The sequence below is a fragment of the Salvelinus alpinus genome, chromosome 25, assembly GCF_045679555.1.
Source record: "Salvelinus alpinus chromosome 25, SLU_Salpinus.1, whole genome shotgun sequence".
Taxonomy (NCBI): Eukaryota; Metazoa; Chordata; class Actinopteri; order Salmoniformes; family Salmonidae; genus Salvelinus; species Salvelinus alpinus.
Window position 1 is genome coordinate 16,217,775 of NC_092110.1, and position 20,783 is coordinate 16,238,557.

Here is a 20,783-nt window from a genome sequence, read left to right on the forward strand (position 1 = left end):
AACAAGTACGAAGAGACGCTATCCCTCAATCTTGTGATGCATAATCAGACACAATATTACTCATGCCTCGCACTCTTAGATGATTAAATATTATAACAATGTCCTAGCTTTTCAAAGCAAGAAGAACAAAGCCTTATCTCGGGAAGTTGCGAACAAGTCCAAATTAACTGAGTTTATGAAATTAAACTACCACGAAGGGACTCGAACCCTCAATCTTCTGATTCGAAGTCAGACGCCTTATCCATTAGGCCACGCAGCCTGTTACATATACTCCTATATGACATCATGCAGACGTTGTTTTACCACAATAGACATGAAAATTGCGAACCTGTCCGAATGAGGAAAGCTAGTGATATTGAACAAGTACGAAGAGACGCTATCCCTCAATCTTGTGATGCATAATCAGACACAATATTACTCATGCCTCGCACTCTTAGATTATTAAATATTATAACAATGTCCTAGCTTTTCAAAGCAAGAAGAACAAAGCCTTATCTCGGGAAATTGCGAACATGTCCAAAATAGCTGTGCTAATGAAATTAAACAACAACGAGGAGAGTCAAACCCTCAATCGTCTGATTTGAAGTCAAACACCTTATCCATTAGGCGACACACTCTACTCCACATAATCCAATATGACATCATTCAGACGTTGTTTTGCAACAATAGATATCAAAATTGTGAACCGGTCCGAATGAGGAAAGCTAGTTATATTGAACAAGTACGAAGAGACGCTATCCCTCAATCTTGTGATGCAGAATCACAATATTTCACAGGTCTCGCATTCTTAGATCATTGAAGTTGCATGACAATGTTCTAGCATTTCAAAGCAACAAGAACAAAGACTTATTTCCGCAAATTGCAAACAAGTCCAAATTAACTGAGTTTATGAAATTAAACGACCACGAAGGGACTCGAACCCTTAATCTTGTGATTCGAAGTCAGACGCCTTATCCATTAGGCCACGCAACCTGTTAAATACACTCCTATATGACATCATGCAGACGTTGTTTTGCCACAATAGACATGAAAATTGCGAACCTGTCCGAATGAGGAAAGCTAGTGATATTGAACAAGTATGAAGAGACGCTATCCCTCAATCTTGTGATGCATAATCAGACACAATATTACTCAGGCCTCGCACTCTTAGATTATTAAATATTATAACAATGTCCTAGCTTTTCAAAGCAAGAAGAACAAAGCCTTATCTCGGGAAATTGCGAACATGTCCAAAATAGCTGTGCTAATGAAATTAAAAAACAACGAGGAGAGTCAAACCCTCAATCTTCTGATTTGAAGTCAAACACCTTATCCATTATGCGACACACTCTACTCCACATAATCCAATATGACATCATTCAGACGTTGTTTTGCAACAATAGATATCAAAATTGTGAACCGGTCCGAATGAGGAAAGCTAGTTATATTGAACAAGTACGAAGAGACGCTATCCCTCAATCTTGTGATGCAGAATCAGACACAATATTTCACAGGTCTCGCATTCTTAGATCATTGAAGTTGCATGACAATGTCCTAGCATTTCAAAGCAACAAGAACAAAGACTTATTTCAGGAAATTGCAAACAAGTCCAAATTAACGAAATTAAACGACCACGAAGGGACTCGAAACATCAATCTTCTGATTCGAAGTCAGACACCTTATCCATTAGGCCATGCAGCCTGTTTCATATACACTTATATGACATCATGCAGACGTTGTTTTACCACAATAGACATGAAAATTGCGAACCTGTCCGAATGAGGAAAGCTAGTGATATTGAACAAGTACGAAGAGACGCTATCCCTCAATCTTGTGATGCATAATCAGACACAATATTACTCAGGCCTCGCACTCTTAGATTATTAAATATTATAACAATGTCCTAGCTTTTCAAAGCAAGAAGAACAAAGCCTTATCTCGGGAAGTTGCGAACAAGTCCAAATTAACTGAGTTTATGAAATTAAAAGACCACGAAGGGACTCGAACCCTCAATCTTCTGATTCGAAGTCAGACGCCTTATCCATTAGGCCAAGCAGCCTGTTACATATACTCCTATATGACATCATGCAGACGTTGTTTTACCACAATAGACATGAAAATTGCGAACCTGTCCGAATGAGGAAAGCTAGTGATATTGAACAAGTACGAAGAGAAGCTATCCCTCAATCTTGTGATGCATAATCAGACACAATATTACTCAGGTCTCGCATTCTTAGATTATTAAATATTATAACAATGTCCTAGCTTTTCAAAGCAAGAAGAACAAAGCCTTATCTCGGGAAGTTGCGAACATGTCCAAAATAGCTGTGCTAATGAAATTAAACGACAACGAGGAGAGTCAAACCCTCAATCGTCTGATTTGAAGTCAAACACCTTATCCATTAGGCGACACACTCTACTCCACATAATCCAATATGACATCATTCAGACGTTGTTTTGCAACAATAGATATCAAAATTGTGAACCGGTCCGAATGAGGAAAGCTAGTTATATTGAACAAGTACGAAGAGACGCTATCCCTCAATCTTGTGATGCAGAATCAGACACAATATTTCACAGGTCTCGCATTCTTAGATCATTGAAGTTGCATGACAATGTCCTAGCATTTCAAAGCAACAAGAACAAAGACTTATTTCAGGAAATTGCAAACAAGTCCAAATTAACGAAATTAAACGACCACGAAGGGACTCGAAACATCAATCTTCTGATTCGAAGTCAGACACCTTATCCATTAGGCCATGCAGCCTGTTTCATATACACTTATATGACATCATGCAGACGTTGTTTTACCACAATAGACATGAAAATTGCGAACCTGTCCGAATGAGGAAAGCTAGTGATATTGAACAAGTACGAAGAGACGCTATCCCTCAATCTTGTGATGCATAATCAGACACAATATTACTCAGGCCTCGCACTCTTAGATTATTAAATATTATAACAATGTCCTAGCTTTTCAAAGCAAGAAGAACAAAGCCTTATCTCGGGGAGTTGCGAACAAGTCCAAATTTACTGAGTTTATGAAATTAAAAGACCACGAAGGGACTTGAACCCTCAATCTTCTGATTCGAAGTCAGACGCCTTATCTATTAGGCCACGCAGCCTGTTACATATACTCCTATATGACATCATGCAGACGTTGTTTTACCACAATAGACATGAAAATTGCGAACCTGTCCGAATGAGGAAAGCTAGTGATATTGAACAAGTACGAAGAGAAGCTATCCCTCAATCTTGTGATGCATAATCAGACACAATATTACTCAGGTCTCGCATTCTTAGATTATTAAATATTATAACAATGTCCTAGCTTTTCAAAGCAAGAAGAACAAAGCCTTATCTTGGGAAGTTGCGAACATGTCCAAAATAGCTGAGCTAATGAAATTAAACAACAACGAGGAGAGTCAAACCCTCAATCGTCTGATTTGAAGTCAAACACCTTATCCATTAGGCGACACACTCTACTCCACATAATCCAATATGACATCATTCAGACGTTGTTTTGCAACAATAGACATCAAAATTGTGAACCGGTCCGAATGAGGAAAGCTAGTTATATTGAACAAGTACGAAGAGAAGCTATCCCTCAATCTTGTGATGCAGAATCAGACACAATATTTCACAGGTCTCGCATTCTTAGATCATTGAAGTTGCATGACAATGTCCTAGCATTTCAAAGCAACAAGAACAAAGACTTATTTCAGGAAATTGCAAACAAGTCCAAATTAACGAAATTAAACGACCACGAAGGGACTCGAAACATCAATCTTCTGATTCGAAGTCAGACACCTTATCCATTAGGCCACGCAGCCTGTTTCATATACACTTATATGACATCATGCAGACGTTGTTTTACCACAATAGACATGAAAATTGCGAACCTGTCCGAATGAGGAAAGCTAGTGATATTGAACAAGTACGAAGAGACGCTATCCCTCAATCTTGTGATGCATAATCAGACACAATATTACTCAGGCCTCGCACTCTTAGATTATTAAATATTATAACAATGTCCTAGCTTTTCAAAGCAAGAAGAACAAAGCCTTATCTCGGGAAGTTGCGAACAAGTCCAAATTAACTGAGTTTATGAAATTAAAAGACCACGAAGGGACTCGAACCCTCAATCTTCTGATTCGAAGTCAGACGCCTTATCCATTAGGCCAAGCAGCCTGTTACATATACTCCTATATGACATCATGCAGACGTTGTTTTACCACAATAGACATGAAAATTGCGAACCTGTCCGAATGAGGAAAGCTAGTGATATTGAACAAGTACGAAGAGAAGCTATCCCTCAATCTTGTGATGCATAATCAGACACAATATTACTCAGGTCTCGCATTCTTAGATTATTAAATATTATAACAATGTCCTAGCTTTTCAAAGCAAGAAGAACAAAGCCTTATCTCGGGAAGTTGCGAACATGTCCAAAATAGCTGTGCTAATGAAATTAAACGACAACGAGGAGAGTCAAACCCTCAATCGTCTGATTTGAAGTCAAACACCTTATCCATTAGGCGACACACTCTACCCCACATAATCCAATATGACATCATTCAGACGTTGTTTTGCAACAATAGACATCAAAATTGTGAACCGGTCCGAATGAGGAAAGCTAGTTATATTGAACAAGTACGAAGAGAAGCTATCCCTCAATCTTGTGATGCAGAATCAGACACAATATTTCACAGGTCTCGCATTCTTAGATCATTGAAGTTGCATGACAATGTCCTAGCATTTCAAAGCAACAAGAACAAAGACTTATTTCAGGAAATTGCAAACAAGTCCAAATTAACGAAATTAAACGACCACGAAGGGACTCGAAACATCAATCTTCTGATTCGAAGTCAGACACCTTATCCATTAGGCCACGCAGCCTGTTTCATATACACTTATATGACATCATGCAGACGTTGTTTTACCACAATAGACATGAAAATTGCGAACCTGTCCGAATGAGGAAAGCTAGTGATATTGAACAAGTACGAAGAGACGCTATCCCTCAATCTTGTGATGCATAATCAGACACAATATTACTCAGGCCTCGCACTCTTAGATTATTAAATATTATAACAATGTCCTAGCTTTTCAAAGCAAGAAGAACAAAGCCTTATCTCGGGAAGTTGCGAACAAGTCCAAATTAACTGAGTTTATGAAATTAAAAGACCACGAAGGGACTCGAACCCTCAATCTTCTGATTCGAAGTCAGACGCCTTATCCATTAGGCCAAGCAGCCTGTTACATATACTCCTATATGACATCATGCAGACGTTGTTTTACCACAATAGACATGAAAATTGCGAACCTGTCCGAATGAGGAAAGCTAGTGATATTGAACAAGTACGAAGAGAAGCTATCCCTCAATCTTGTGATGCATAATCAGACACAATATTACTCAGGTCTCGCATTCTTAGATTATTAAATATTATAACAATGTCCTAGCTTTTCAAAGCAAGAAGAACAAAGCCTTATCTCGGGAAGTTGCGAACATGTCCAAAATAGCTGTGCTAATGAAATTAAACGACAACGAGGAGAGTCAAACCCTCAATCGTCTGATTTGAAGTCAAACACCTTATCCATTAGGCGACACACTCTACTCCACATAATCCAATATGACATCATTCAGACGTTGTTTTGCAACAATAGACATCAAAATTGTGAACCGGTCCGAATGAGGAAAGCTAGTTATATTGAACAAGTACGAAGAGAAGCTATCCCTCAATCTTGTGATGCAGAATCAGACACAATATTTCACAGGTCTCGCATTCTTAGATCATTGAAGTTGCATGACAATGTCCTAGCATTTCAAAGCAACAAGAACAAAGACTTATTTCAGGAAATTGCAAACAAGTCCAAATTAACGAAATTAAACGACCACGAAGGGACTCGAAACATCAATCTTCTGATTCGAAGTCAGACACCTTATCCATTAGGCCACGCAGCCTGTTTCATATACACTTATATGACATCATGCAGACGTTGTTTTACCACAATAGACATGAAAATTGCGAACCTGTCCGAATGAGGAAAGCTAGTGATATTGAACAAGTACGAAGAGACGCTATCCCTCAATCTTGTGATGCATAATCAGACACAATATTACTCAGGCCTCGCACTCTTAGATTATTAAATATTATAACAATGTCCTAGCTTTTCAAAGCAAGAAGAACAAAGCCTTATCTCGGGAAGTTGCGAACAAGTCCAAATTAACTGAGTTTATGAAATTAAAAGACCACGAAGGGACTCGAACCCTCAATCTTCTGATTCGAAGTCAGACGCCTTATCCATTAGGCCAAGCAGCCTGTTACATATACTCCTATATGACATCATGCAGACGTTGTTTTACCACAATAGACATGAAAATTGCGAACCTGTCCGAATGAGGAAAGCTAGTGATATTGAACAAGTACGAAGAGAAGCTATCCCTCAATCTTGTGATGCATAATCAGACACAATATTACTCAGGTCTCGCATTCTTAGATTATTAAATATTATAACAATGTCCTAGCTTTTCAAAGCAAGAAGAACAAAGCCTTATCTCGGGAAGTTGCGAACATGTCCAAAATAGCTGTGCTAATGAAATTAAACGACAACGAGGAGAGTCAAACCCTCAATCGTCTGATTTGAAGTCAAACACCTTATCCATTAGGCGACACACTCTACCCCACATAATCCAATATGACATCATTCAGACGTTGTTTTGCAACAATAGACATCAAAATTGTGAACCGGTCCGAATGAGGAAAGCTAGTTATATTGAACAAGTACGAAGAGAAGCTATCCCTCAATCTTGTGATGCAGAATCAGACACAATATTTCACAGGTCTCGCATTCTTAGATCATTGAAGTTGCATGACAATGTCCTAGCATTTCAAAGCAACAAGAACAAAGACTTATTTCAGGAAATTGCAAACAAGTCCAAATTAACGAAATTAAACGACCACGAAGGGACTCGAAACATCAATCTTCTGATTCGAAGTTAGACACCTTATCCATTAGGCCACGCAGCCTGTTTCATATACACTTATATGACATCATGCAGACGTTGTTTTACCACAATAGACATGAAAATTGCGAACCTGTCCGAATGAGGAAAGCTAGTGATATTGAACAAGTACGAAGAGACGCTATCCCTCAATCTTGTGATGCATAATCAGACACAATATTACTCAGGCCTCGCACTCTTAGATTATTAAATATTATAACAATGTCCTAGCTTTTCAAAGCAAGAAGAACAAAGCCTTATCTCGGGAAGTTGCGAACAAGTCCAAATTAACTGAGTTTATGAAATTAAAAGACCACGAAGGGACTCGAACCCTCAATCTTCTGATTCGAAGTCAGACGCCTTATCCATTAGGCCAAGCAGCCTGTTACATATACTCCTATATGACATCATGCAGACGTTGTTTTACCACAATAGACATGAAAATTGCGAACCTGTCCGAATGAGGAAAGCTAGTGATATTGAACAAGTACGAAGAGACGCTATCCCTCAATCTTGTGATGCATAATCAGACACAATATTACTCAGGCCTCGCACTCTTAGATTATTAAATATTATAACAATGTCCTAGCTTTTCAAAGCAAGAAGAACAAAGCCTTATCTCGGGAAGTTGCGAACAAGTCCAAATTAACTGAGTTTATGAAATTAAAAGACCACGAAGGGACTCGAACCCTCAATCTTCTGATTCGAAGTCAGACGCCTTATCCATTAGGCCACGCAGCCTGTTACATATACTCCTATATGACATCATGCAGACGTTGTTTTACCACAATAGACATGAAAATTGCGAACCTGTCCGAATGAGGAAAGCTAGTGATATTGAACAAGTACGAAGAGAAGCTATCCCTCAATCTTGTGATGCATAATCAGACACAATATTACTCAGGTCTCGCATTCTTAGATTATTAAATATTATAACAATGTCCTAGCTTTTCAAAGCAAGAAGAACAAAGCCTTATCTCGGGAAGTTGCGAACATGTCCAAAATAGCTGTGCTAATGAAATTAAACGACAACGAGGAGAGTCAAACCCTCAATCGTCTGATTTGAAGTCAAACACCTTATCCATTAGGCGACACACTCTACTCCACATAATCCAATATGACATCATTCAGACGTTGTTTTGCAACAATAGATATCAAAATTGTGAACCGGTCCGAATGAGGAAAGCTAGTTATATTGAACAAGTACGAAGAGAAGCTATCCCTCAATCTTGTGATGCAGAATCAGACACAATATTTCACAGGTCTCGCATTCTTAGATCATTGAAGTTGCATGACAATGTTCTAGCATTTCAAAGCAACAAGAACAAAGACTTATTTCAGGAAATTGCAAACAAGTCCAAATTAACGAAATTAAACGACCACGAAGGGACTCGAAACATCAATCTTCTGATTCGAAGTCAGACGCCTTATCCATTAGGCCAAGCAGCCTGTTACATATACTCCTATATGACATCATGCAGACGTTGTTTTGCCACAATAGACATGAAAATTGCGAACCTGTCCGAATGAGGAAAGCTAGTGATATTGAACAAGTACGAAGAGACGCTATCCCTCAATCTTGTGATGCATAATCAGACACAATATTACTCAGGCCTCGCACTCTTAGATTATTAAATATTATAACAATGTCCTAGCTTTTCAAAGCAAGAAGAACAAAGCCTTATCTCGGGAAGTTGCGAACAAGTCCAAATTAACTGAGTTTATGAAATTAAAAGACCACGAAGGGACTCGAACCCTCAATCTTCTGATTCGAAGTCAGACGCCTTATCCATTAGGCCAAGCAGCCTGTTACATATACTCCTATATGACATCATGCAGACGTTGTTTTACCACAATAGACATGAAAATTGCGAACCTGTCCGAATGAGGAAAGCTAGTGATATTGAACAAGTACGAAGAGAAGCTATCCCTCAATCTTGTGATGCATAATCAGACACAATATTACTCAGGTCTCGCATTCTTAGATTATTAAATATTATAACAATGTCCTAGCTTTTCAAAGCAAGAAGAACAAAGCCTTATCTCGGGAAGTTGCGAACATGTCCAAAATAGCTGTGCTAATGAAATTAAACGACAACGAGGAGAGTCAAACCCTCAATCGTCTGATTTGAAGTCAAACACCTTATCCATTAGGCGACACACTCTACCCCACATAATCCAATATGACATCATTCAGACGTTGTTTTGCAACAATAGACATCAAAATTGTGAACCGGTCCGAATGAGGAAAGCTAGTTATATTGAACAAGTACGAAGAGAAGCTATCCCTCAATCTTGTGATGCAGAATCAGACACAATATTTCACAGGTCTCGCATTCTTAGATCATTGAAGTTGCATGACAATGTCCTAGCATTTCAAAGCAACAAGAACAAAGACTTATTTCAGGAAATTGCAAACAAGTCCAAATTAACGAAATTAAACGACCACGAAGGGACTCGAAACATCAATCTTCTGATTCGAAGTCAGACACCTTATCCATTAGGCCACGCAGCCTGTTTCATATACACTTATATGACATCATGCAGACGTTGTTTTACCACAATAGACATGAAAATTGCGAACCTGTCCGAATGAGGAAAGCTAGTGATATTGAACAAGTACGAAGAGACGCTATCCCTCAATCTTGTGATGCATAATCAGACACAATATTACTCAGGCCTCGCACTCTTAGATTATTAAATATTATAACAATGTCCTAGCTTTTCAAAGCAAGAAGAACAAAGCCTTATCTCGGGAAGTTGCGAACAAGTCCAAATTAACTGAGTTTATGAAATTAAAAGACCACGAAGGGACTCGAACCCTCAATCTTCTGATTCGAAGTCAGACGCCTTATCCATTAGCCCACGCAGCCTGTTACATATACTCCTATATGACATCATGCAGACGTTGTTTTACCACAATAGACATGAAAATTGCGAACCTGTCCGAATGAGGAAAGCTAGTGATATTGAACAAGTACGAAGAGAAGCTATCCCTCAATCTTGTGATGCATAATCAGACACAATATTACTCAGGTCTCGCATTCTTAGATTATTAAATATTATAACAATGTCCTAGCTTTTCAAAGCAAGAAGAACAAAGCCTTATCTCGGGAAGTTGCGAACATGTCCAAAATAGCTGTGCTAATGAAATTAAACGACAACGAGGAGAGTCAAACCCTCAATCGTCTGATTTGAAGTCAAACACCTTATCCATTAGGCGACACACTCTACTCCACATAATCCAATATGACATCATTCAGACGTTGTTTTGCAACAATAGATATCAAAATTGTGAACCGGTCCGAATGAGGAAAGCTAGTTATATTGAACAAGTACGAAGAGAAGCTATCCCTCAATCTTGTGATGCAGAATCAGACACAATATTTCACAGGTCTCGCATTCTTAGATCATTGAAGTTGCATGACAATGTTCTAGCATTTCAAAGCAACAAGAACAAAGACTTATTTCAGGAAATTGCAAACAAGTCCAAATTAACGAAATTAAACGACCACGAAGGGACTCGAAACATCAATCTTCTGATTCGAAGTCAGACGCCTTATCCATTAGGCCACGCAGCCTGTTACATATACTCCTATATGACATCATGCAGACGTTGTTTTACCACAATAGACATGAAAATTGCGAACCTGTCCGAATGAGGAAAGCTAGTGATATTGAACAAGTACGAAGAGACGCTATCCCTCAATCTTGTGATGCATAATCAGACACAATATTACTCAGGCCTCGCACTCTTAGATTATTAAATATTATAACAATGTCCTAGCTTTTCAAAGCAAGAAGAACAAAGCCTTATCTCGGGAAGTTGCGAACATGTCCAAAATAGCTGTGCTAATGAAATTAAACAACAACGAGGAGAGTCAAACCCTCAATCGTCTGATTTGAAGTCAAACACCTTATCCATTAGGCGACACACTCTACTCCACATAATCCAATATGACATCATTCAGACGTTGTTTTGCAACAATAGATATCAAAATTGTGAACCGGTCCGAATGAGGAAAGCTAGTTATATTGAACAAGTACGAAGAGACGCTATCCCTCAATCTTGTGATGCAGAATCAGACACAATATTTCACAGGTCTCGCATTCTTAGATCATTGAAGTTGCATGACAATGTTCTAGCATTTCAAAGCAACAAGAACAAAGACTTATTTCCGCAAATTGCAAACAAGTCCAAATTAACTGAGTTTATGAAATTAAACAACCACGAAGGGAGTCGAACCCTTAATCTTCTGATTCGAAGTCAGACGCCTTATCCATTAGGCCACGCAACCTGTTAAATACACTCCTATATGACATCATGCAGACGTTGTTTTGCCACAATAGACATGAAAATTGCGAACCTGTCCGAATGAGGAAAGCTAGTGATATTGAACAAGTATGAAGAGACGCTATCCCTCAATCTTGTGATGCATAATCAGACACAATATTACTCAGGCCTCGCACTCTTAGATTATTAAATTGTATAACAATGTCCTAGCTTTTCAAAGCAAGAAGAACAAAGCCTTATCTCGGGAAGTTGCGAACATGTCCAAAATAGCTGAGCTAATGAAATTAAACAACAACGAGGAGAGTCAAACCCTCAATCGTCTGATTTGAAGTCAAACACCTTATCCATTAGGCGACACACTCTACTCCACATAATCCAATATGACATCATTCAGACGTTGTTTTGCAACAATAGACATCAAAATTGTGAACCGGTCCGAATGAGGAAAGCTAGTTATATTGAACAAGTACGAAGAGAAGCTATCCCTCAATCTTGTGATGCAGAATCAGACACAATATTTCACAGGTCTCGCATTCTTAGATCATTGAAGTTGCATGACAATGTCCTAGCATTTCAAAGCAACAAGAACAAAGACTTATTTCAGGAAATTGCAAACAAGTCCAAATTAACGAAATTAAACGACCACGAAGGGACTGGAAACATCAATCTTCTGATTCGAAGTCAGACACCTTATCCATTAGGCCACGCAGCCTGTTTCATATACACTTATATGACATCATGCAGACGTTGTTTTACCACAATAGACATGAAAATTGCGAACCTGTCCGAATGAGTAAAGCTAGTGATATTGAACAAGTACGAAGAGACGCTATCCCTCAATCTTGTGATGCATAATCAGACACAATATTACTCAGGCCTCGCACTCTTAGATTATTAAATATTATAACAATGTCCTAGCTTTTCAAAGCAAGAAGAACTATGCCTTATCTCGGGAAGTTGCGAACAAGTCCAAATTAACTGAGTTTATGAAATTAAAAGACCACGAAGGGACTCGAACCCTCAATCTTCTGATTCGAAGTCAGACGCCTTATCTATTAGGCCACGCAGCCTGTTACATATACTCCTATATGACATCATGCAGACGTTGTTTTACCACAATAGACATGAAAATTGCGAACCTGTCCGAATGACGAAAGCTAGTGATATTGAACAAGTACGAAGAGAAGCTATCCCTCAATCTTGTGATGCATAATCAGACACAATATTACTCAGGTCTCGCATTCTTAGATTATTAAATATTATAACAATGTCCTAGCTTTTCAAAGCAAGAAGAACAAAGCCTTATCTCGGGAAGTTGCGAACATGTCCAGAATAGCTGAGCTAATGAAATTAAACAACAACGAGGAGAGTCAAACCCTCAATCGTCTGATTTGAAGTCAAACACCTTATCCATTAGGCGACACACTCTACTCCACATAATCCAATATGACATCATTCAGACGTTGTTTTGCAACAATAGACATCAAAATTGTGAACCGGTCCGAATGAGGAAAGCTAGTTATATTGAACAAGTACGTAGAGAAGCTATCCCTCAATCTTGTGATGCAGAATCAGACACAATATTTCACAGGTCTCGCATTCTTAGATCATTGAAGTTGCATGACAATGTCCTAGCATTTCAAAGCAACAAGAACAAAGACTTATTTCAGGAAATTGCAAACAAGTCCAAATTAACGAAATTAAACGACCACGAAGGGACTCGAAACATCAATCTTCTGATTCGAAGTCAGACGCCTTATCCATTGAGCCACGCAGCCTGTTAAATATACTCCTATATGACATCATGCAGACGTTGTTTTACCACAATAGACATGAAAATTGCGAACCTGTCCGAATGAGGAAAGCTAGTGATATTGAACAATTACGAAGAGAAGCTATCCCTCAATCTTGTGATGCATAATCAGACACAATATTACTCAGGTCTCGCATTCTTAGATTATTAAATATTATAACAATGTCCTAGCTTTTCAAAGCAAGAAGAACAAAGCCTTATCTCGGGAAGTTGCGAACATGTCCAAAATAGCTGTGCTAATGAAATTAAACGACAACGAGGAGAGTCAAACCCTCAATCGTCTGATTTGAAGTCAAACACCTTATCCATTAGGCGACACACTCTACTCCACATAATCCAATATGACATCATTCAGACGTTGTTTTGCAACAATAGATATCAAAATTGTGAACCGGTCCGAATGAGGAAAGCTAGTTATATTGAACAAGTACGAAGAGAAGCTATCCCTCAATCTTGTGATGCAGAATCAGACACAATATTTCACAGGTCTCGCATTCTTAGATCATTGAAGTTGCATGACAATGTTCTAGCATTTCAAAGCAACAAGAACAAAGACTTATTTCAGGAAATTGCAAACAAGTCCAAATTAACTGAGTTTATGAAATTAAACAACCACGAAGGGACTCAAACCCTCAATCTTCTGATTTGAAGTCAGACGCCTTATCCATTAGGCCACGCAGCCTGTTACATATACTCCTATATGACATCATGCAGACGTTGTTTTACCACAATAGACATGAAAATTGCGAACCTGTCCGAATGAGGAAAGCTAGTGATATTGAACAAGTACGAAGAGACGCTATCCCTCAATCTTGTGATGCATAATCAGACACAATATTACTCAGGCCTCGCACTCTTAGATTATTAAATATTATAACAATGTCCTAGCTTTTCAAAGCAAGAAGAACAAAGCCTTATCTCGGGAAGTTGCGAACATGTCCAAAATAGCTGTGCTAATGAAATTAAACAACAACGAGGAGAGTCAAACCCTCAATCGTCTGATTTGAAGTCAAACACCTTATCCATTAGGCGACACACTCTACTCCACATAATCCAATATGACATCATTCAGACGTTGTTTTGCAACAATAGATATCAAAATTGTGAACCGGTCCGAATGAGGAAAGCTAGTTATATTGAACAAGTACGAATAGAAGCTATCCCTCAATCTTGTGATGCAGAATCAGACACAACATTTCACAGGTCTCGCATTCTTAGATCATTGAAGTTGCATGACAATGTCCTAGCATTTCAAAGCAACAAGAACAAAGACTTATTTCAGGAAATTGCAAACAAGTCCAAATTAACTGAGTTTACGAAATTAAATGACCACGAAGGGACTCGAACCCACAATCTTCTGATTCGAAGTCAGACGCCTTATCCATTAGGCCACGCAGCCTGTTTCATATACACCTATATGACATCATGCAGACGTTGTTTTACCACAATAGACATGAAAATTGCGAACCTGTCCGAATGAGGAAAGCTAGTGATATTGAACAAGTACGAAGAGACGCTATCCCTCAATCTTGTGATGCATAATCAGACACAATATTACTCAGGCCTCGCACTCTTAGATTATTAAATATTATAACAATGTCCTAGCTTTTCAAAGCAAGAAGAACAAAGCCTTATCTCGGGAAGTTGCGAACAAGTCCAAATTAACTGAGTTTATGAAATTAAACAACCACGAAGGGACTCGAACCCTCAATCTTCTGATTCGAAGTCAGACGCCTTATCCATTAGGCCACGCAGCCTGTTTCATATACCCTTATATGACATCATGCAGACGTTGTTTTACCACAATACACATGAAAATTGCGAACCTGTCCGAATGAGGAAAGCTAGTGATATTGAACAAGTACTAAGAGACGCTATCCCTCAATCTTGTGATGCATAATCAGACACAATATTACTCAGGCCTCGCACTCTTAGATTATTAAATATTATAACAATGTCCTAGCTTTTCAAAGCAAGAAGAACAAAGCCTTATCTCGGGAAGTTGCGAACATGTCCAAAATAGCTGTGCTAATGAAATTAAACAACAACGAGGAGAGTCAAACCCTCAATCGTCTGATTTGAAGTCAAACAGCTTATCCATTAGGCGACACACTCTACTCCACATAATCCAATATGACATCATTCAGACGTTGTTTTGCAACAATAGACATCAAAATTGTGAACCGGTCCGAATGAGGAAAGCTAGTTATATTGAACAAGTACGAAGAGAAGCTATCCCTCAATCTTGTGATGCAGAATCAGACACAATATTTCACAGGTCTCGCATTCTTAGATCATTGAAGTTGCATGACAATGTCCTAGCATTTCAAAGCAACAAGAACAAAGACTTATTTCAGGAAATTGCAAACAAGTCCAAATTAACTGAGTTTACGAAATTAAATGACCACGAAGGGACTCGAAACCCTCAATCTTCTGATTCGAAGTCAGACGCCTTATCCATTAGGCCACGCAGCCTGTTTCATATACACCTATATGACATCATGCAGACGTTGTTTTACCACAATAGACATGAAAATTGCGAACCTGTCCGAATGAGGAAAGCTAGTGATATTGAACAAGTACGAAGAGACGCTATCCCTCAATCTTGTGATGCATAATCAGACACAATATTACTCAGGCCTCGCACTCTTAGATTATTAAATATTATAACAATGTCCTAGCTTTTCAAAGCAAGAAGAACAAAGCCTTATCTCGGGAAGTTGCGAACAAGTCCAAATTAACTGAGTTTATGAAATTAAACGACCACGAAGGGACTCAAACCCTCAATCTCCTGATTCGAAGTCAGACGCCTTATCCATTAGGCCACGCAGCCTGTTTCATATACACTTATATGACATCATGCAGACGTTGTTTTACCACAATAGACATGAAAATTGCGAACCTGTCCGAATGAGGAAAGCTAGTGATATTGAACAAGTACGAAGAGACGCTATCCCTCAATCTTGTGATGCATAATCAGACACAATATTACTCAGGCCTCGCACTCTTAGATTATTAAATATTATAACAATGTCCTAGCTTTTCAAAGCAAGAAGAACAAAGCCTTATCTCGGGAAGTTGCGAACAAGTCCAAATTAACTGAGTTTATGAAATTAAACGACCACGAAGGGACTCGAACCCTCAATCTTCTAATTCGAAGTCAGACTCCTTATCCATTAGGCCACGCAGCCTGTTACATATACTCCTATATGACATCATGCAGACGTTGTTTTACCACAATACACATGAAAATTGCGAACCTGTCCGAATGAGGAAAGCTAGTGATATTGAACAAGTACTAAGAGACGCTATCCCTCAATCTTGTGATGCATAATCAGACACAATATTACTCAGGCCTCGCACTCTTAGATTATTAAATATTATAACAATGTCCTAGCTTTTCAAAGCAAGAAGAACAAAGCCTTATCTCGGGAAGTTGCGAACATGTCCAAAATAGCTGTGCTAATGAAATTAAACAACAACGAGGAGAGTCAAACCCTCAATCGTCTGATTTGAAGTCAAACACCTTATCCATTAGACGACACACTCTACTCCACATAATCCAATATGACATCATTCAGACGTTGTTTTGCAACAATAGACATCAAAATTGTGAACCGGTCCGAATGAGGAAAGCTAGTTATATTGAACAAGTACGAAGAGAAGCTATCCCTCAATCTTGTGATGCAGAATCAGACACAATATTTCACAGGTCTCGCATTCTTAGATCATTGAAGTTGCATGACAATGTCCTAGCATTTCAAAGCAACAAGAACAAAGACTTATTTCAGGAAATTGCAAACAAGTCCAAATTAACGAAATTAAACGACCACGAATTGACTCGAAACATCAATCTTCTGATTCGAAGTCAGACACCTTATCCATTAGGCCACGCAGCCTGTTTCATATACACTTATATGACATCATGCAGACGTTGTTTTACCACAATAGACATGAAAATTGCGAACCTGTCCGAATGAGGAAAGCTAGTGATATTGAACAAGTACGAAGAGACGCTATCCCTCAATCTTGTGATGCATAATCAGACACAATATTACTCAGGCCTCGCACTCTTAGATTATTAAATATTATAACAATGTCCTAGCTTTTCAAAGCAAGAAGAACAAAGCCTTATCTCGGGAAGTTGCGAACAAGTCCAAATTAACTGAGTTTATGAAATTAAACGACCACGAAGGGACTCGAACCCTCAATCTTCTGATTCGAAGTCAGACGCCTTATCCATTAGGCCACGCAGCCTGTTACATATACTCCTATATGACATCATGCAGACGTTGTTTTACCACAATAGACATGAAAATTGCGAACCTGTCCGAATGAGGAAAGCTAGTGATATTGAACAAGTACGAAGAGACGCTATCCCTCAATCTTGTGATGCATAATCAGACACAATATTACTCAGGCCTCGCACTCTTAGATTATTAAATATTATAACAATGTCCTAGCTTTTCAAAGCAAGAAGAACAAAGCCTTATCTCGGGAAATTGCGAACATGTCCAAAATAGCTGTGCTAATGAAATTAAACAACAACGAGGAGAGTCAAACCCTCAATCTTCTGATTTGAAGTCAAACACCTTATCCATTAGGCGACACACTCTACTCCACATAATCCAATATGACATCATTCAGACGTTGTTTTGCAACAATAGATATCAAAATTGTGAACCGGTCCGAATGAGGAAAGCTAGTTATATTGAACAAGTACGAAGAGACGCTATCCCTCAATCTTGTGATGCAGAATCAGACACAATATTTCACAGGTCTCGCATTCCTAGATCATTGAAGTTGCATGACAATGTTCTAGCATTTCAAAGCAACAAGAACAAAGACTTATTTCCGCAAATTGCAAACAAGTCCAAATTAACTGAGTTTATGAAGTTAAACGACCACGAAGGGACTCGAACCCTCGATCTTCTGATTCGAAGTCAGACGCCTTATCCATTAGGCCACGCAGCCTGTTTCATATACTCCTATATGACATCATGCAGACGTTGTTTTACCACAATAGACATGAAAATTGCGAACCTGTCCGAATGGGGAAAGCTAGTGATATTGAACAAGTACGAAGAGGCGCTATCCCTCAATCTTGTGATGTATAATCAGACACAATATTACTCAGGCCTCGCACTCTTAGATTATTAAATATTATAACAATGTCCTAGCTTTTCAAAGCAAGAAGAACAAAGCCTTATCTCGGGAAATTGCGAACATGTCCAAAATAGCTGTGCTAATGAAATTAAACAACAACGAGGAGAGTCAAACCCTCAATCGTCTGATTTGAAGTCAAACACCTTATCCATTAGGCGACACACTCTACTCCACATAATCCAATATGACATCATTCAGACGTTGTTTTGCAACAATAGACATCAAAATTATGAACCGGTCCGAATGAGGAAAGCTAGTTATATTGAACAAGTACGAAGAGACGCTATCCCTCAATCTTGTGATGCAGAATCAGACACAATATTTCACAGGTCTCGCATTCTTAGATCATTGAAGTTGCATGACAATGTTCTAGCATTTCAAAGCAACAAGAACAAAGACTTATTTCAGGAAATTGCAAACAAGTCCAAATTAACTGAGTTTATGAAATTAACCGACCACGAAGGGACTCGAACCCTTAATCTTCTGATTCGAAGTCAGACGCCTTATCCATTAGGCCACGCAACCTGTTACATATACTCCTATATGACATCATGCAGACGTTGTTTTGCCACAATAGACATGAAAATTGCGAACCTGTCCGAATGAGGAAAGCTAGTGATATTGAACAAGTATGAAGAGACGCTATCCCTCAATCTTGTGATGAATAATCAGACACAATATTACTCAGGCCTCGCACTCTTAGATTATTAAATTGTATAACAATGTCCTAGCTTTTCAAAGCAAGAAGAACAAAGCCTTATCTCGGGAAGTTGCGAACATGTCCAAAATAGCTGAGCTAATGAAATTAAACAACAACGAGGAGAGTCAAACCCTCAACCGTCTGATTTGAAGTCAAACACCTTATCCATTAGGCGACACACTCTACTCCACATAATCCAATATGACATCATTCAGACGTTGTTTTGCAACAATAGACATCAAAATTGTGAACCGGTCCGAATGAGGAAAGCTAGTTATATTGAACAAGTACGAAGAGAAGCTATCCCTCAATCTTGTGATGCAGAATCAGACACAATATTTCACAGGTCTCGCATTCTTAGATCATTGAAGTTGCATGACAATGTCCTAGCATTTCAAAGCAACAAGAACAAAGACTTATTTCAGGAAATTGCAAACAAGTCCAAATTAACTGAGTTTACGAAATTAAACGACCACGAAGGGACTCGAAACCTCAATCTTCTGATTCGAAGTCAGACACCTTATCCATTAGGCCACGCAGCCTGTTTCATGTACACCTATATGACATCATGCAGACGTTGTTTTACCACAATAGACATGAAAATTGCGAACCTGTCCGAATGAGGAAAGCTAGTGATATTGAACAAGTACGAAGAGACGCTATCCCTCAATCTTGTGATGCATAATCAGACACAATATTACTCAGGCTTCGCACTCTTAGATTATTAAATATTATAACAATGTCCTAGCTTTTCAAAGCAAGAAGAACAAAGCCTTATCTCGGGAAGTTGCGAACAAGTCCAAATTAACTGAGTTTATGAAATTAAACGACCACGAAGGGACTCGAACCCTCAATCTTCTGATTCGAAGTCAGACGCCTTATCCATTAGGCCACACAGCCTGTTTCATATACACTTATATGACATCATGCAGACGTTGTTTTACCACAATAGACATGAAACTTGCGAACCTGTCCGAATGAGGAAAGCTAGTGATATTGAACAAGTACGAAGAGACGCTATCCCTCAATCTTGTGATGCATAATCAGACACAATATTACTCAGGCCTCGCACTCTTAGATTATTAAATATTATAACAATGTCCTAGCTTTTCAAAGCAAGAAGAACAAAGCCTTATCTCGGGAAGTTGCGAACATGTCCAAAATAGCTGTGCTAATGAAATTAAACAACAACGAGGAGAGTCAAACCCTCAATCGTCTGATTTGAAGTCAAACACCTTATCCATTAGGCGACACACTCTACTCCACATAATCCAATATGACATCATTCAGACGTTGTTTTGCAACAATAGACATCAAAATTGTGAACCGGTCCGAATGAGGAAAGCTAGTTATATTGAACAAGTACGAAGAGAAGCTATCCCTCAATCTTGTGATGCAGAATCAGACACAATATTTCACAGGTCTCGCATTCTTAGATCATTGAAGTTGCATGACAATGTCCTAGCATTTCAAAGCAACAAGAACAAAGACTTATTTCAGGAAATTGCAAAGAAGTCCAAATTAACTGAGTTTACGAAATTAAACGACCACGAAGGGACTCGAACACTCAATCTTCTGATTCGAAGTCAGACGCCTTATCCATTAGGCCACGCAGCCTGTTTCATTTACACCTATATGACATCATGCAGACGTTGTTTTTCCACAATAGACATGAAAATTGCGAACCTGTCCGAATGAGGAAAGCTAGTGATATTGAACAAGTACGAAGAGACGCTATCCCTCAATCTTGTGATGCATAATCAGACACAATATTACTCAGGCCTCGCACTCTTAGATTATTAAATATTATAACAATGTCCTAGCT

The 20,783-nt window shown here is 38.7% G+C and overlaps 8 non-coding genes across 8 annotated transcripts; all 8 read right to left on the reverse strand.

The window, feature by feature from the left end:
- Positions 1-7,653: 7,653 nt before the first annotated feature.
- Positions 7,654-7,726, reverse strand: trnar-ucg (transfer RNA arginine (anticodon UCG)). The gene has a single exon. It is a non-coding gene; the product is annotated as a tRNA-Arg (tRNA).
- Positions 7,727-14,418: 6,692 nt separating this feature from the next.
- On the reverse strand, positions 14,419-14,491 carry trnar-ucg (transfer RNA arginine (anticodon UCG)). The gene has a single exon. It is a non-coding gene; the product is annotated as a tRNA-Arg (tRNA).
- Positions 14,492-14,776: 285 nt separating this feature from the next.
- trnar-ucg (transfer RNA arginine (anticodon UCG)) lies at positions 14,777-14,849 on the reverse strand. The gene has a single exon. It is a non-coding gene; the product is annotated as a tRNA-Arg (tRNA).
- Positions 14,850-15,493: 644 nt separating this feature from the next.
- Positions 15,494-15,567, reverse strand: trnar-ucg (transfer RNA arginine (anticodon UCG)). Its single transcript has one exon. It is a non-coding gene; the product is annotated as a tRNA-Arg (tRNA).
- Positions 15,568-17,276: 1,709 nt separating this feature from the next.
- On the reverse strand, positions 17,277-17,349 carry trnar-ucg (transfer RNA arginine (anticodon UCG)). Its single transcript has one exon. It is a non-coding gene; the product is annotated as a tRNA-Arg (tRNA).
- A 644-nt stretch (positions 17,350-17,993) lies between these two features.
- On the reverse strand, positions 17,994-18,066 carry trnar-ucg (transfer RNA arginine (anticodon UCG)). Its single transcript has one exon. It is a non-coding gene; the product is annotated as a tRNA-Arg (tRNA).
- Positions 18,067-18,710: 644 nt separating this feature from the next.
- On the reverse strand, positions 18,711-18,783 carry trnar-ucg (transfer RNA arginine (anticodon UCG)). The gene has a single exon. It is a non-coding gene; the product is annotated as a tRNA-Arg (tRNA).
- A 1,002-nt stretch (positions 18,784-19,785) lies between these two features.
- On the reverse strand, positions 19,786-19,858 carry trnar-ucg (transfer RNA arginine (anticodon UCG)). Its single transcript has one exon. It is a non-coding gene; the product is annotated as a tRNA-Arg (tRNA).
- Positions 19,859-20,783: the final 925 nt, after the last annotated feature.